This window comes from Desmodus rotundus, chromosome 2 (assembly GCF_022682495.2).
Source record: "Desmodus rotundus isolate HL8 chromosome 2, HLdesRot8A.1, whole genome shotgun sequence".
Classification (NCBI taxonomy): domain Eukaryota; kingdom Metazoa; phylum Chordata; class Mammalia; order Chiroptera; family Phyllostomidae; genus Desmodus; species Desmodus rotundus.
Genome location: NC_071388.1, coordinates 192,543,053 through 192,546,224, shown reverse-complemented (window position 1 = coordinate 192,546,224; position 3,172 = coordinate 192,543,053). Strand labels below are relative to the sequence as shown.

Sequence of the window (3,172 nt, the reverse complement as noted above, 5' to 3'; positions counted from 1 at the left end):
GTAAGCACGGAGTGTGTCAGACAGACGGTATGCTGCGTGCGAATCCCCTTTCAGTTAAGAATGTAAGTTCTCTTGGTTCCTTTTCCATTTGTACCACCATCCATTCATTGGCTATTTAAAAAACATGAAGGTCTACAGGTAATTTTTTTTTAAGTCAACAATTTTTATTATCCTTCACGTATTTCATAGAAAAGAGAATATGGCAAACGGGTCGGGTGGAATAAAAAAAAAATGCAAGTTTCAACACGTTGCTCTATTACATCGGGAAGGAGGCTCCCCTGACATCACTCAGAGCAGCTGTACTTGTTCTATGCTCCTTTGTAGACACAGCCCTGGGCACACTGGGCACAGCCCAAGGGGCAGCTGAGCAGCAGCTGTTTTTGCAGGAGGTGCACTTGCAGTCTTTGCATTTGCAGGAGCTGGCACAGGTGCAGGGTCCACCAGTGGAGCAGGAGCTGTGGGGGTTCATTTTGAGCAGAGCTCCCGCATAAGGTGCAAAGCAAGAGGAGAGGAGGCACTCAATGCTCATGGAGTTGTGAGGTTAAAAGGCTGCAGGTTATTAAGTACAAAAGGTGTGATGGGCAGCACCTGGGATATCAGTGTATTGGTGCAGTTGCAACATGTTTTGAGTAATTTCTTTAATAAACTCTGGTCTTCAAAAATGTGACCTGTGTTGTTTCAGGAAGAGAGTTGTGTCCTTTCCGGGTTAGGAGGCTCTGGTTTGGCTGATAGAGGGGCAGGAACAAGCCTTGAGAGATTTAGGTGTGTCCTCTGTGTTTACGTTGCCTCTCCTTTCACAACGACCGGTTGTCTGGTGGAGTTCTGTCATACTGAGATGTGTTCTCTAAGGTGAAAATGGGCACAGGGCTCAAAAGAAATCCTTTGATAATTAAGGATTGTTGGAATCAGGAAGGAGACACCCCCGCCCCCCCCCCATGAAGGCCTTTGTGGTATCAGGGTTTCACTAATTTATGACAGATTACTGTTCATGCTAGGATATCAGAAACACTCCACCAATATGATATTACTTATTCTCATTTCATGTTGATAATGAGGAGGAGCAGAGAGGAACAGAGGTCAGATCCTTGTCCACATTCAGAGGCTTCGTCAAGGGCACACATTACTACTCCCAGGGGGAGAACTCAAGGAATTTTTAAGTTGTAGAAGCTCCCAAAGAAGGAAAACCAAAGTTTCCTCATTGCGGTTTATATTCATATCCGTCTTCCCAGATGGCGGCAGCTCCAGCCTGGCTGAGAATACGGGAATGCAACCTTCAGCCCTGTCTGCTACCTTAGAAAAAAAGCTGTGGCCATTGATTGAGGGTAATGAAGCCCAGCTGCAGAGCTTTCCTCGCTACCAGCTTGTGGGGGAAATGGGGCTATAAAACCAGACCCCTCTCGAGGCAATGAGGGAAGAAAATGTCTGGGTTCTCGCTTGACACCTGGACCTCACCGTGGTGCAAAGTAAAACTCATCAACTCAGGTGGCCAGGAAAAGCAGATGTTTAGCAAGGCTGAGTGTGAAGTGTGGGGGAAATGGCTTTATGGGCCTTTGGCTGAGATGCTCACATGTGAATGTTATGCACAGGAAGTCATCAGGTAGTGGAATAACATAAACAGACCTTACTTCATGAAGTCATTTATTTTGAATTGGCAACAGCAGCAACAACCTCTATAAGTGCAAAGAAACAAAAGGATTTACTTATTATTTGAAAGCTTTATCAACCAGCAAGGGCTGCTTGTACTGAAGAAGTAGGGGCACCGTTTCCTTAATTTTAAACATTTCTTTGCCATCAGAGGGGATGTTCTGGATGCGTGGCGGTACTATTTCCCAAAGCTCTTGTGATGGTAGTTCGTTCGTCTCTGCCACCACCTGTGAGAGAAGTAGGGATTATTATCCACAGTCAACGTGTGGGGAGACGGAGGCTTACGTTGGTCAGAGAATGTGCCGTACAGCAAGTAGTGGAAAAAGAACTGAAATGAAGTCTGAAGTCCAGAGTTCTTTCCTCTCAGCTGGTGCTTCTCAAAGTGTGGTATGTACGTACCACTGATGGTGCATGAGATGAGTTTAGGTGGTATATGAATTAAAATGAAAACATTTTTATAGTTAGATTATTCATATCTCTATTTTAAAGGTGGAATTGCATAGTGGTTAACTCAGGTTAAACTCAAGTTCTGGAACCATCCCACCTGGATTCCTTACTCATTTCCACTACTCACTGTGTGGCTCCTTTCTCATCAGTCTAAGCCTCAGTTTCCTAGTCTGGAAAATGGGGATAATAGAAGCTCCTGCTTCATAGGGTTGTAGTGAGGATTCAATGAGCTAATATTTGTAAAGGATTTAGAGTAGGGCCTGACATACTCTAAGAGTTCTGTGTTTGTCAAAGAAATAATAAAAGTAGCACATTAAATTTATGATAGCATGGATATTTTGAGTTTGAAGAGGGTAAATAGGAATTTATGTTTGAAAAGGGATGAAAAGAATTTTGACATAAAATAGGTAACTAACAATATAGGTAGGGGTCATATATGAAGACGATGCAGGAATTGGGGAAGCCCTCATCCACACCAGGAAGGATGGCGACAGGAAGAATTTTGAGCCCAGTGGGTGGTCTGCACCTCACTGACTTTCTTCTGAAGGAAAAGGTGGACTTGGGGTCTTGGCCTGTATTCAGACACTTGCTAAATTTTTGTACCTATTTATCCTCTCACCTTTTCTAAAGAAGTCTTTCAGGCAGCATTCCTTAGACCCAGAGACCAGGCATGAAAACTTTAGTAATCAAGTCGGTGGAAAGCTGCCGTGGGTTGGTGCTCCGCCTGTCTCAGAGTGTGAGAAGCAGGAGGTGGAAGCCAGACCTGATGCAGTGTGTTGGAGGGAAGGGACCTAGGGGAGCTGGAACAAGGGGAGGAATTATCAATTCAAAAAGCCAGACACCATGACCGTAAACAGGAGACAGGAGGAGAAATGCCTTCAAGTGACTCATCTGCTTCTGCATCACAGAGTTACCTCAAGGAGACAGAGGGGCACAGATCTGCTGATACCGTCATTCCTACTCACTCAACAGTAAGAGAAAGAAATAAATGCTATTTGTGCTGCGTCTCCTTGAGGGACAGATTTACTACCACCTGGCCGTCCCTAGACTTAGGTTTGTGCTCTGGCCCAGGGTCATACAG

At 44.8% G+C, this 3,172-nt stretch overlaps 1 pseudogene; it reads right to left on the bottom strand.

Moving 5' to 3' along the window:
• Positions 1-284: 284 nt before the first annotated feature.
• On the bottom strand, positions 285-469 carry LOC112307931 (metallothionein-1L-like; annotated as a pseudogene).
• Positions 470-3,172: the final 2,703 nt, after the last annotated feature.